Source organism: Phascolarctos cinereus, unplaced genomic scaffold (genome assembly GCF_003287225.1).
Source record: "Phascolarctos cinereus isolate Bilbo 61053 unplaced genomic scaffold, phaCin_HiC Scaffold_9;HRSCAF=440, whole genome shotgun sequence".
Lineage (NCBI taxonomy): Eukaryota > Metazoa > Chordata > Mammalia > Diprotodontia > Phascolarctidae > Phascolarctos > Phascolarctos cinereus.
In genome coordinates, this window is record NW_027556402.1 from 148793594 (window position 1) to 148808374 (window position 14781).

Consider the following 14781-nt stretch of genomic DNA (forward strand, 5'->3'; position numbering starts at 1 on the left):
AAATGCTGAGGACGGTGACATACATAGTAGGCATTTAATAAATGTGTGTTAGGTTGGATTGGCTTGGAATAGGCAATAAGGTAGAGATTCAGGGGTTCCAACTTCATTGGGGTGACCTCACAACATTGCACTACAGTGGGAAGAGAAGCCAGTAGGCTTGGTAATAGGAACAGAGAAGCTATAGGGGTGGAAATTAGCAAGGTAGTAACAGTAGAAAGCTGAGGGTTAAAGATTCAAGAGTATACTACATCACTGAAGTGATTGTATAGTCAAGACTATAAATGAAGTGAAAACAAAAGGAAGTGAGCAGGGTGAAGAGAACTAAGGTCATTGGAGAAGTGGAAAGATTATGATCAGAGGATAATTTCAGATCTTGGAGGTGAAGCATTTTGGAGTATTTGTGAATTCCATTCTGTAATCACTACTGTGGATGACCAAGATGGATAGAGGCATGGGAGCTGAAACGGGAGAACTGGCAGACCAGCACATTAGTGTTTTTGTTGTTAGTGGTGGTCCTTCATTCTTGGAGGTGATCACAAAGGTGATGTCTTGACTTACTGTCGAATTGGATTTAAGTGAGGCAGAGCTGCACAGTCTTCAGCTTCACTCTCCCCTCCAGGGTCATTGAAGTCCAATGGCAAGATAAAAGTCAAGGTGATTGTCAATGGCCCAGGATGGAAGGTTCCAGCCCTGCTTAGAAACGTATGAACCCAACTGGGAGCATCACCACGACCTGGAAATTCAAAGACAGGATCTCTAGACTCAGCCCTGCCATTCTTACCTTGTCCTTAGTTATCGAATGGGTGTTGCCTCAGACAAACTGAGGCCATAAAAGACCATCAGTATAAATATTAAAGTTATAGAGGATGATAGCAGGGATTGAGATGAAGACTTTAAAAAGGTATTGAAATTATTGAAAAAGATGGGAACATATCCTAAAAATCGCCAGATTATGGTGAAAAGGATCTGGATGGGATGATATGATAGGATGGAGTGCATTTCAAATGAGATATAAATAATGATGGCAGGGGATGGTCTAGAAATGTCATTAGTGAGCTCAGGGGTTGGAGACTTTTTCTCTTGGCTCTAAGTTGGTGCAAGATAGAGAACAGGGCTGAGATGGATAGTAATAAAAATGTGAGATATAGAGGGGAAAAGGGATTTAACATTTTAAAGGGGAAAACAGTGTTAATGTGGAGATTTTCAGGAAACATCACTAGTCAGAGTTTACAGAACACAGTTTGGGAAAAGCTTATTTCCTATGTGGCGGTAAACATTATATCTTTTAATAGCCTTAGTTGGAAAATTAGTAACTGGAAGTTGTTATCCTCAATGGTTTTCTTTGGAGATAATCTGGATACGTGTGTGGGTGTGTATGGATCTTTTTGTTGTTAAAGGCAGTACAGCGTCATGTAAAGAACATTAGACTTGATTGTAAGTCCTGACACCTACTAATCAAGTGTGCGTGAAACTGCTCCCCTTTTCTGAGTCCTTAATTTCCCCATTTGTAAGATGAGAATGTAATCCTGGCCCTACCTACTTCACTGGGTGCTTCTATGTGTATATGTTATCTCCCCCCACCAAGAGACTATAAGCTATTTGCAAGTAGGAACTGTTTCATTTTTGTCTTTGATGAAATGGACCATGTTACGTATGACAGGAACTCCTCTATTAGTGCCACACCTAGCAGCGAACTTGATGGGAGGAATCTTTGCAGCAACCACTTCAAGTTGGAGCCCGCTCTTCTCAGAATGAGGCGGCAGGCGAGTAGGTACTCCCAGAATCAGAGTTTTCAGCTTGAGTCAAGTTATTCCTTTTTAGTTTAATATCCCTTGGTAAAAGCTAAGTGATATTAAATTGTTGTCTGTGACATCGAAGGGATATCAGTGGACAAATTGAAACTAGGATGCTAATCAGTAGAATCAATGATATTGGGGGGGGAGTGAATGGAGCCTATAAATGATGACATTAGAAATGTTAAGAAACCTCTTTCTTAAAACAGATTAAATCTGGCTTTTAATTGGCATCAACTATCAATGAAGGGAGAAGCAGCCTTTCTCTGGGGACCATAGGAATTTGGGGAGTAAGTCTTTCAGTCAGTAAGCATTTATTTATTAAGAACATACTCTGTTCCAAGCACTGTGCTAAGTGCTAGGGATAAAAAGAAAGGCAAAAGAGAGCCCTCTAGGAGCTTACAATCTAAGGAACGGCATCTAAAGAGGCAAACAATAGGCAGACAACTATGTACAAACAAGTTATAGGAAGGATACATTTGAAATAATCAAGAGAGGAAAGGTGGCAGCATTAAGAAGGATTGGGAAAGATTTCCTGTAGACAGTGCAATTTTAGTTGGAACTTGAAAGGAGAATGGCATGAAGTAGAGATGAGGAGGCGGGAGAGTATTCTAGGCATGTGGGAAGCCAGAGAAAATGCCTGAAGTCAAGAGAGGAGGCCATTGTCACTGCATTGAAGAGTACATGGAAAGGTGTAAGAAGATTGGGAAGGGGAGGGGAGGCTGGGTTTTGAAGGGCTTTGAACTCCAAAAAGTATTTTGTATTTGATCCTAGAAATGGCATTGAATTTATTGAGTAGGGGGCTGCATGGTCAGACTTTCACTTTAGGAAAATCATTTTGGCAGCTGAATAGAAAATAGATTAGAATAGGGAAAGACTTGTGGCAGGCAGAGGCTGTTGCAGTAATCCAGGCATGAGAAGATGAAGGCTCATACCAAGGTGGTGGCAATATCAAAGGAGAGAAGAGGGTGTATTTGAGAGATGTTGCAAAGGTGACATTAGGGATGAGAGTAAGTAATCATGGCTGATATCTAAGTTGTAAGGCTGGAGGACTGGGAGGATGGTGGTACCCTCAATAGTGATAGGGATTTTTGGAAGAGGAGAGGATTTGAGAGGAAAGATAAAAGTTTTGGACATGCTGAGTTTGAAATGTCTACTGGAGGTAAACAGAGATGTTAGAGCTGGATTAGGTATATTTGAGAATCATAAGCAAAAAGGTAATAATTAAATCCATGGAGAGCTGTTGAGATCCACCAAGTGCAATAGTGTAGAGAGAGAAGAAAAGATGGCCCAGGAGAGAGAGCCCTGTGGGATACCCATGGTTAGGGGTATGACCTGGATGAAGATCTCGAAAAGGACACTAAGAAGGAACTGTCAGAGACATAGAACAACCAGGAGAGAGCAGGGTCACAAAAAACTAGAGAGAAGAGAGTGATCCACAGAGAGGTCAAGGAGAATGAGGACTGAGAAAAAGTCATTGGATTGGCAACTGAGATCCTTGATAACTTTGGAGAGAGAAGTTTCAGTTGAATGATGAAGTCAAAAGCCAGATTGTAGAGTTAAGAAGAGAGAGAAGTGGAGGCAGCTCCACTTGAGAAGGATGGCCTTCTCAAGTTTATCTAGAACAGTGGCAGAGATAAGGGCCTTTGTTAATCAGAAATTGAAGGATCAAATGAAGGTATTTGGGGATGGGGAGATATGAGCACATTTGTAGGCAGTAGGGAAGCAGCCAGTAGACAGCGATTGCAGGTGAGTGAGATAGTGGCAGTGACAAGAGGGGGAGTCTTTTGGAAGACACAGGATGGAATGGGGTCACTTGGACCAATGGAGGAGTTTGCCTGGACAAGGAATAGAACCCTCTCTTTGTGTGAGACAGGGGTGAAGGAAGAGATCATCACAGAAGACAACTGAATGATAAGATAAGGAGGAGGTCTTTCTGGTGGTTCCTTCTATTAGTTTTAATTCTTTCAACATCATTAATGTGAAGATATGTTTAATAGGAATGTATATGTATAGCCATATCAGATTGCTCGCTGTCTTGGGGAGGGAGATGGTAAGGGATGCAGAGAAAAATTTAAAACTCAAAAGCTTATGGAAGTGATTGTTGATAATTCAAAATAAGTTAATTGAAAAAATAAAATCCCACCTTCTTAAAAAAAACGGAGAGAAGAGGGAGCTCATACCAAGTGGCCTTAATATTTTCAGTAAAATATGATGCAAGGTTCTCAGCTGAGAGGATAGAGGGCTGGGGAACCATGGAAGGTTTGAGGAGGGATGAAAAGTTTTGGAAGAACTGCTACAGCAAGTGGCACATTAAGTGGTTGAGGGAGGTTTTAGAAGGATTGCCTAGCAGCAGTGAAGGCCCACTCAACATTATGTAACATAACTTTGTAGTGGCCCCAGTTGCATGATTTTCCCAGAACTTCATTCAGCAGCACACGTGTGGAAGTGAAGACAGTTCAGTTTTGGGGTGGGGTGGTAATCCAAGGCTGAGGCATAAGGAGGCAAGGAACTTGAGAAGAGGTGGACAGTGTAGAGCTGAACTGGTTCACCAGTGACTAGTGCAGAGTTGATGGCAGGAGAAGTAAGAGATGGGAGGTCATGGTGTGTACCTTTAAAGAGCAGGCTTTGGTATGGAAAGGCAAAGGGAGAGAATTTCAGAGTTTTTCAACCTATTTATTTCCCATGACTTTCACCCCACCTCAGCCACACAAAGACTGATCATATTATTGATCCTGACATTACCGGCATGTGTGTATCCACATATTTTTGTTGTTTCCCCCTTGAGTGTGTAAGCTCTATGTCGATAGGAATTGTTTAATTCATTGTATTTTCAAATCCAGTGCCTAGGATGATGCCCACCACAGAGTGGGTACTTAATCCTTGTTGATTGACTGGATGACTTCCAAGAAACATCTCACTCTGAATATTTGATCTGGTGAACCCTGGGTGGGGTGAGATCCACAAGTACTTTTATTCTTACCTTAGACATAAAGAAACTGAGGCTCACAGAGATCTAGTAACTTGTCTATATGACTAGTAACAGTCAGAAATGGGATTTGAATCCATGTTTTCCTTGCTCCCAGTCCAGCCCCCTGTAGGATTGCCACTCTAGAGCTGGAAAGGAAATAAAAGGCCATTTAGTTTCAGCTCCCTCCTTTTACAAATTAGGAAACTGGCGCCCGGAGAGTTTGTGACCTTTAGGAAGTACCAGCGACAATCGTAAGTGCTTTCCCTCTATCTAAGATTTTGGAAGGTGATGTGGTTTGCTTGTTCCATTGATTGCTAGGAACTTCAAGGACTGTATTTTCTTGTCTGGTATTTCACATAAGTCTCCTATGGGGTTTCTGCCAGATAGAGAGATGAATACAGCAGGTGTGAAATGATCCACAGTGCTTCAATCAAGGTGGAAAACAGGTTGGTGATAAATTAAGGTGCTCTCTCTCATTGCTATAAGACTGTATAATAGTGACCAGTAGATGGCAGTCCTGAGCTTAAAGGATAAGGGTGAAGAGGTATAGATTAATAAAACCCTAAAAATTGGTTGCCTTCCAAATCACGAGGAGATAGGAGGAATCTACTAATGATCATGTCTACTAGTATCAGCCTTTCATTTCAAAACTGACCTCCAAGAAAATTTCTCTGTGCTGTGTATATAATGAACAGAAGGAAAATAAATAGGGGAGGATGTTGGCAGATGAAAGCACTTAAAATAAAGAAGAGGGCTATCAGGCGTGAACAAACCCCTAACTATTGCATACACTTAATAAGGGGTAATTGTCTCATCTGACCTAGAAAGATGAAAATGCTCTGGAGCTTTATTTTTCATTATGTTATTAGTGCAATGCAATGCAAGCTAAACAGAGATAATGATCTTTGCCTTTTTGTGTTGTGATCTAGAGGTGCTAAGAACTCCAAAATTCAAGGGCAAAAGGTACAGGTCTGCCTCAAAAGAATTCAACCACTCAAGCCTTCTTTCAGTAAGAGACATGGTTTATAAAAACACTGGTTGGGGTGAACCATACTCCCCAGTACCAGCAGGCTAGATCTTAAGAATCTGAGCAATTTAATAGGGGCAAGATGGACACTTTTATATAGAGACTGTGATAAGATCTGGATGGGATTAAGGAGTAGTGAATAGCCTGGGATGGGGCCAGGTGCAGTCAAGGAGGGCCACAATGAAAGGGCAGTTAAAAGGATTATTGACTGGGATGGGTGATACCTCAGGGGAACACCAGAGACTTGGTTCAGGGGCTTTGGGGTCCAGGTCCTAAAGACACGGTCTTTTCCTTTTACAAGTCCAGTGTAAATCTCATCCCCATCACTTGGGGCCTTGTGATCAAAAACAAATTATGTAGGTTTTAAAAATATTTAAATTAAATCATATTTACATTGCAGCCAACTGACATTTACTCCCATGAATACTATCTACTTTATGGGGTGGTTGATGGAAATTTTAATCTTAGAAACATGGATATAGAGCTGGAAGGTACCTTGGAGGTCATCTGGTCCATCGCCTTTTACAGGTGATGAAATGGAGACACAGAAGAGCAAATATTCTGAGCAAGGTCACACCCTTAAAAATACATGGTAGAGCTGAGAGTCAAATTCAGGTCACCTGACTCCATGTTAAGCATCTTTTCCACAATCCTAGGTCATGAGATATCTTTTCCCAACATGTGCTCAGGAGGGCATTTATTTTCATATTTGCTCAAGGATAGTTGAACTATAATAAATTATCCATTGAATTCCAGAACCAAAAACAATGTATATAGTTTGGTGATAATTGTTCTATTCACCTTACTGTGTATACCATCAAAAATTGACTATCTGTATAGGAAAAATTCTGAGATTTAAATTGTATGTTAACAAAAGTATAGCATACGTATGTACATATATGTGTATAGGTATGTATGTATGTATGTGTATAGAGTTATAAACCTTCCTTTTAGCCCTATAAATGCTCCTTGATAGGTCCTTCAAGAAAATGTTTTTAAAATATTTAATATCATTCCATTAGTTCCTATCCTAAATCAAAACTAAGCATTTCTCTTACTGGAGTAAAAGCAGAACAGTCCAAATTAAGAAAGTCCTCCTAAGCAAATGTTTTGGGGATTCCCCTTCCCCTATAGTAGTATAATCTTATTCAGGGAACTTCTGTTTGTTTCAAGTTTTATGTTTAGAGGTAAAGGTGCCCTTCAGTAACAGAAGAAGTTTATCACATGCCACACCCTTGATCTCTCTTTTTTTTTTTAATAGTTCAATTCAAACAATTATTAAGAACTTCCTCTTATGAAGAGCCCTGTGCTGGACACTGAGGAAAGGTAGCAGAGTTTAAGATAGATATTATCCTGTTCCTTTGGAGCTTACAGCCTCAGTAGAGGTATGACAAGATAAATGATGCTGATTACAGTAATAATATCAAGGCTGCCTTTCTATGCCATGGACACTGGCATCCCAGGAGTATTAATTATTGAGGAGCTTCTCTTGGAAAGATATCGCTCCATACAAATCTTTTCTATTACAACTTATCTTTTCAAATAGCTGTTACTGCCATCATCCTCTTATACCATCATCAGTTTTCTCAATTAAGAGACCATCCCTTTAAGACCCATTACCAGACATTTCAGTCACTATTAAATAGTCACCCAAGTACCTATAGGATGTAGCCAGTCAAGATAATACTCTGAAGAATAAGGCAACCCTGGAGAGGGATGACTTCCCTACAGATCCCTACAGCAAATCTGTAGGGATTTGCTGAGTGCCAGTATAACTAGGCCTTATACATTAGGACTAGACTGCAAACTGTATTATTGGGGGAAATAGTTTCACTCTTCTCCATCCCCAGTTTGTCTGGTCACACAGGCAGTTAATAAGTAACTAACTGATTTTAATGATAGGACTAGTTGCCAGGGCCCCCTAGATATCCCTACTTGGGCGTTCTGAATGACAAAAAGATTTTGAGCTAGGATTCACTAGAACACATCTGTGTCGACCACATTCAAATCCAGTTATTTCACTCAGTACATTGGCTATCCAAATCTTTTCTACCATGGTACCCCCCTCTCTCAGCTTCATACTTTAGTGATAAACCTGAGGCTCCCTCTTCTCCCTTCTTCTTCATCTCACATAATTCCTGATGTGTCTCCCACCTCCCCACCCTTCTTCACCCCTGTATGATGTGAAAAGGTGGCCCTCCTCAAAGTGACATATTTACACCTTCAGTCATAGGAAAGGCTTTACAGACTTTCTTAGTTTACAGAGAATTTTTTTTCCTCTAAAAACTACAAATAGGAAAACAAGGAATATAAATATTATAAATTTAACATTTTAATTGTTTTATTATGCAAATTTTTTAAAAAGATGAGGCATAAAACTACCTGATCACCTGGCTCTTTCTCTACTTCTCTCCTCCCACTTCAGAATGCTTATATATCTCTTCATGTCCAGCTGTACCATTGAAAACATTCAAGACTTTGTACAATTGTCTTTGTTGTTCTGGCCATTTTTAAAAAAATGTTTTGTTTCTTGTCAGCATAGGCACTGACTGAGGCAAGTCAAAGCACCTTTTCCCCAGAGCACATCATAATAACAATAGAAGCTAACATATATAACTTTTAAGGTTTGCAGAACACTTTGCAAATACCAGTCTCATTTGTCCCCACAACCACCTTGGGAGTTAATTGCTGTTATTATGCCCATTTTACAGATGAAGAGACTGAAAAAGACTGGAGTTAATTGATTTGCCCAGGGTCACATGGCTAGTAAGTGATTGAGGCTGAATTTGAATTAAGGTCTTCATGACTACAGGTCGAGTAGTATCCACTGCTGCTATGCCAGGTAGGAGTCATTGCAATATGAAACTGGTTCTGTGGATTAGGGGAGCATTCACAATGCTGACAGTGATGTGAGCAGAGCCTTCTTTTGTTTATTGCTTTTTGATATATTTTATCAAGCAGCCGTTCACTTTACATGACTTTTAACTATAATCCACTCCAGGATGGCTGTCTTACCTCAGTATTTCTGGCAGTCATTTAAGGCATTAAGATAAAAGCAATTTAACTAGATCAACAGAGTCTGATCATTAAATGAAGTAATGGTTTCTAACCTTCCAAGTGTTAGCACTTCGGAGTTAAGCCCTGCTTTCTTAGTCACTGGGAGCAATATCTCTATATAGAAACTGAACACCAAATACTCTAATGATGCCAGTGTCCATAGAATACAAAGGCAACCTTGATTCCCTGATTACGTCTTTCTTCTATTTTTCTTTGGTTTTTACCTCTATCTGCACTTTAAAACAACTTACCTTTTCACTTCATAACTTTTTTTGTATAATAGGATAAGTAAACATGGATTTTATTTTTAAAGAGAAATTGTTTTTGCTTGCTTTTTAATAGCTTTAAACTGCACTAAAACTCTAGGGGCATCCTTTATAAGTAAGTTTCTTTTATGTATACCTTATTATACAAGGAGGTGTGTGATATTTAAATAATTGTTCTTTTAAAGTTTGCCTTTGGTGGCCTGATTTTGAGCGTAGCTAGTTATTTCAACATTGGAGTCCTCCCAAAGTAGAAATCATTCTCTTTAGCCACAAATATCCTCTCTGGGACCCCAACAGTGATTCAGGCTAACTGAGTTTCTGCCGTGTACAATGGCTTTGATCTTCATGTTACAGAAATTTGTTACTAGTTGGAAAACAAAGGCTCTTGGGAAGTCTGGTATCTCCATTATGTAGATCTTTAACAGAAGAAATTAAATGAGGTCACACTGAATTTCTCTTCTTTAAGTAATAAAGATTAGCTATTTAGCTGGTTACTGTGATGGCATTGTTCCTTATACAGCTTAAGACTTCTTTGCCATCATAACCTAAGCAGTTATGACGGTCAAATTCTCATGAATTAGCTCTTTCACAAGAGGAAGGGAGCTAGCTCCTGGGAAGGCAGCACTTTGAATACCTGGCATATATAGCAGGTGCTCAATGTTCAGCCCAGGTTCTCAGTTGTTACACCAAAGCCAATTTTTACAGTGAATCTCCCAGCATTTATTAAGTATCTACTTAATAAATAAACGGCAACTAGGTGTAGTAGTAGTAGTAGATAGTCTTGGGCCTGGAGTCAGAAGACCTGAGCTCAAAGCTGGCCTCAAATGCTTATTAGCTTTGTGATCTTGGGCAAGTTACTTAACTTCTGTCTGCCTCAGTTTCCTCAAATGTAAAATGGGAATAATAGCACAACCTCCCAGGGTTGAAGACTAAATGAAATATTTGTGAAGTAGTTAGCATAATGCCTGTAGGTGCTTAATAAATGTTTCCTTTCTTATTTTTTTTAATCTACATTGTTTACAGAAAATAGTGTTATTTGCTAGTGAATTTGGAACCCTATTTACCTCAAATACTTTGAACTGTTTTTCAAATTCAGTTAAAGGGATATTCAAGTTCTGTAAAACAGCCATAAGAATGTCAGTTACTATTTTGTAGTGCTTCAGAGAAATGAACCCCTCAAACCCTGGCCAGTGCATACTGTAGTTCCAGCTGAACCAAGGTAGTTGATAGTTAAGTATTAAAGGACTTTGGAAAAACAGTTTTAGTTTCCTTATTAAAAATGCATGTTCGTCTTATCAGGGAATCCTTGTCTTACTTTGCTACCCTAATAAATAGTAATTAAGGTGCTCTTGTCCAGTGTTCTAAGGAGTTGCAGATGTGACAGGTAGAGTGAAATATTGCAAGCAAACTGACGCAATAAACTGAGAAACATTAATTCAATTCCACTATAGAATGAACTACTTTCACCCAAATGCTGGCTTAATACTAAGTTTAAAGTGGATGTAAAATCCAGATTAGGGATCAAAACTATACCTCTGATTTTGGTGTTGAGAGAACTCCCCTTGAGGAAATTCCTTCTCCTAAATGGGTCAGCACCCTTCTCTGCAACTTAAAGAGTGTTAGCTGCCCAGAGCACTGGGTTTTGTTTTTGTTTTACCTTTTTTTGTATCCCCAACACTTAGCACAGTGCCTGGCACACAGCAGGCACTTCGTAAATGCTTGTTGACTTGACTGAAAGGTTAAATGACTTGCCCAGCCAGGACGGAGACCCAGACTTTAAAACAAGTGGCCTTGGGTTTGAGGCCAGCTCTCTGTCCACCACAACTGACTGCCTGTAAAATTGTGAACACTGTGAATTATGTCTGATCCTGCCCTCCCACAGATCCTTTTCAAGCTCATTGTGCTTATTGGAGTGGGCTTCCCCTGTTCTTCATTCCTTGTGCTCCTTGTCCCATCTCTGCTCCCACCTTGCCCTCCTTGGATTAGTTCTGCCTTCAGCCTCCTCTACTGCTGCTCGCTGCAGAATGCAGATGGAAGAAGTGAAGGAGCTATTCTGACTGAACACACTGCAGATTTATGTTATCTAATCCAACTGGGCCCTCCCTGCTCCAAGGCAGTTCTTGTGCTTCTCCCCAGCTGATTCTGTGACACTTACCTTTCACCTCTTCAGGCCTCTTACACCACCTCTTCTTCTAAGCAAGATTTCACTTCCTACTTTACTAAGAAATTGAGACCATTTGCTCTAAGTTCCCTTTTTTTTCCCCTTACTCTACATTTCAAAACTCTGTGACATCTACCCTGTTCTCTTGTCCTTTACACCAGTGTCTCTGACATAGACACTTTGTACCTTCAATCCATCCTCTCCCATATCCTTAGGCAGCCTGCCTCCCACAATCATCCCCTCTCTCTAATCTTCACTCTTTCCCTGTCTAAAGATTCATTCCCTTCTATCTACAAACCATGCCTAGGCCTCCCCCATTCTTAAAAGCCCTTCACTAGATCTTAAATTATTCTACATCTCTCCTTTCCACATCCAAATTCCTAAAAGACTCTTCTCTCATTGCCTCCCCTTCCTCTTCTGTGTATACTCAGTCTCTTGTAGTCTGGCTTCCAACTCATCTTTGTCTCCTGTCACCAGTAAGATCTTAATTGCCAAACCTGAGTCTTAATCCTTTTTGCCCTCAGTGCGGCATTTGATGCGCTGACTATCCTCTGCTTCTGGATTCTTACTACACTGCACGCTCCTTCTGTCTCTGTTGCTAAGTCCTCAATCCTAGCCCACTTACTGTGGTTGTACTCCAACACTGTTGGGAGCTCTCTTCTCTCTGGCCTCATAGCTCTCACATGCTCAGTCTTCATCTCTATACAAATGATGATATTATCCAGCCTTAATCTCCCCCCTGAGCTCCAACCACGCATCACTGATTGGTGCTGCTTAGACATAACAATTGAATGCCCTGGAATAGTCTCAAGTACCTTGTCCCTGTAACAAGTCATCAATCCTCCAACACTCTTCGAAACTTACCTTTTTCTGTCAAGGCCACTGCCCTGCTTCCCGTCACCCAAGTGCAAAGTCAGTGTTATCAACTTTTCATTCTCACCTCACGTGTTCAACAAGTAGCCAGTTTTTACCTCTACAACTCTTCAATCCTTCCCTTCCTTTCTACTTGCCATCCAGTCTATACTAGTAGCTTCCTAATTGGTCTCCTTGTCCCAAATGTCCTTTTTTTCAAACCATCCCTACTTAAAGTGATAGTTGTAAAGGACAAATCTGTCCATGTCACTCCCTTACTCAGTAAACTCCAGTGGCTCCGTTACATCTAGGATCAAAATACTGTGTAAACTTCTCTTTGGCATTTAAAATTCTTTATAATCTGGATTCAACCTACTTTGCTGACTATTATTTGTTATACCCTTTCATGGTCCAGACAGATTGGCCTTCTAGCTGTTACAAGACATTGTCTCTCTTCTCCCCTGCTTTTGCACTAGCTGGTCCTTGTGCCTAGAAGGCACTATCCTCACCTCTGCCTTCTAGAATCCCTTAGCTTCCTTCAAAGGTACAATCAGGCACTAGGTAGCCTTTTCTGATCACTCTAACTGCAAACCCCTCAAAATTACCCTTTACTTGTCCTATTTATCTGTCTATATATTCATGTTGTTTCCCACAGTAGCTTCTTAAGTGCAGGGACTTTCACTTAGGTCCCTAATACAGTAATTGGCCTGTAGCTTATAAAATCTTATCTTTTGAGATCCTTCAGCTGAGTTTTTGTGTTTAAAAAACAAAGACAAAAAAAAGAACTTAGGGGTCTGGCCAGAGCCTCCCAATGGGCTCTTTGTTTTAGTGTGCTTATCTAAAGTACAGACAAGTTCACATTTGCATCTCTTGAGACATCAGTGTTTTTTAAATGGCCTTTTGCTTTTTTTTTTTTACACTTAATAGAAAAATATCAGGAACTGGCAGAAAAAGAAATGAATTTCAGAGAATTGGACATAACTGATGCCAAAGTCTGACTGAGTGTAACATCAAAAAATTTTATATATAAAATAATTTTATAGTATGACTTATACCATTCATTTCATAAATGACAAATGAATTCGTTGCAGAAATTTCAAAGTCACAGCTTGCCCTTCTGTAATTTTCTGCTGGACATAAACTAATGCAGTTTCCTCAAATACTGCTTCTATACCAATCGTACTGAACCCCAAGTTTGGGGATCTATCCTCAATGTTTCCCAAATTCCTTTGTGATGTGAACAGTGTTCATCTTTGATAAGAACTCAGTGATAACAATACTTGTTCCTCTGAATATCATGTTTACAGAAATTACAGGTAGCAGGTCAGTTTACTCATTTCTATCACCTAAGTCCCATGAGTATATTCGATACCCAAAAGTGTTTATGGCCAGCTTAGTTTGGGAAAACTGTTCTAAACCAAAAGCTCTCTCTTCCTCTACTGTGCAGTTACTGATGATCTCCACTCTGCCCTAAGCACATGTTCTGAGTGAACCGGAAGATGCCAAGACGTAAGTTAAAGCACACACCGTCCTGGGTATTCAGTGGCATCTGGTCTTAACAGCTGTCTTCTAGTCACTGGTATACTGATAGTAATGCTGAAATATAGAAATACATAATCATTTCTCCTAAGCATCATTTTAAAATAGCTTTATCCTACTATGGTAGAATGCTCTAAGCCAAATCATGTCTTTGTGAAGCCTCTCAAGACATTTCTCAAGATGTCCAAAAAATCCATTCTGCTGCCCTCTGCCAGAATTAGTAAAACTGAATGACATTTCTTGAATTTAACCTCTGTCAAGATACAGATAATATTAAAGCTAATTTGTTTTTCTAATTCATTGTTGCATTTTCTTCCTTAGAAGTAGGTTTTCCTTTATATATTATTTCATTTGACAAAATAAGCTTGCAGCTCTTAAGCAAACAAGTACATACAGCAAAAGGAAATCACCCAGGAACAAGCCAGTCTGATAATCCAAATGTGGAGGAGCTTCTCAAAGCATCTGAGAGAAGGACCTTGCTGCTCCACAGTTACCAAGGTCACCCAACTACCCAGTGGTGTGGCTAGGACTAGACCTCCACTACTGTGTTCTTTCCTACTCTAGTGCATCACACCAGTAGGACATCAACTATTAATGACACAGAAAATTAAAGATAGCAGTATCTATGAAGCCTACAAACTAAATATGGACATAACTTGTTTGTGTTCAATTCAAAAAAACTTATGGAATCTTACCTGTTTTAGGTACTGATGAAACACTTGCAAAAATGAATATAAATTTAACAGTAAACATTATGGTCAGGCTGTTTATTAAGGAGACAACAACCACATATACAAGTTAATCTATAGAAATGTCTGCAAATCAAACTTCATGTGATCTAAAAGGACCATGCATAATGTCAAAAATGGACACCTGTACAGTTAATTCAATAAAAAGTCAATTTAAACATACATAGTCTAGGATCATACTACAGATACACATATCCAGGGGCCACATACATATCCAATCAGACTTTTTGAAAACGTTTGTTATAAAAGTGATAAAATCAGCATGGAAACTGGCTGAGATATTAACGTTAAAAATTATCTGTGACAATTATGAATGGTCCCCATTTTTTTTATTTTATTATTTTTTTACAAAATGTGATTCCAGGG